Source organism: Penaeus monodon, chromosome 21, assembly GCF_015228065.2.
Source record: "Penaeus monodon isolate SGIC_2016 chromosome 21, NSTDA_Pmon_1, whole genome shotgun sequence".
NCBI lineage: Eukaryota > Metazoa > Arthropoda > Malacostraca > Decapoda > Penaeidae > Penaeus > Penaeus monodon.
Window position 1 is genome coordinate 26,588,934 of NC_051406.1, and position 314 is coordinate 26,589,247.

At 27.4% G+C, this 314-nt stretch overlaps 1 protein-coding gene across 1 annotated transcript in view; it reads left to right on the top strand.

Moving 5' to 3' along the window:
• LOC119586391 (exonuclease 3'-5' domain-containing protein 2-like) overlaps window positions 1–314 on the top strand; it is a gene marked incomplete in the record, with an annotated part of 10,675 nt that overhangs the window by 5,915 nt on the left and 4,446 nt on the right.

The window sequence follows — 314 nt, forward strand, 5'->3', positions numbered from 1 at the left end:
TCATTGTGAAATTCAAATAATAGGAAAAACATGAAATACAGTGTAATGCTCTCATTATGGAAAACATACGAGTAAGTGAAATTAAAGGAGAATATTCCTTTCCAAAGAATTCATTTTGAACATTTTGTCTTTTTACCACTGTGTGACAGGACAGGAGGTATTTTAGTAATTATTTTAAAACTGTCTTTTTTTGAGTGAAAGTTCTATAGTTTTAATACACATTTACTCAGATGTTTAATTTATATTTTATCAAACTGAAGTGGAATGAAGTGGATTTCTGTTTTTCATCTAATAACCATTCAAATGTAAGTTCA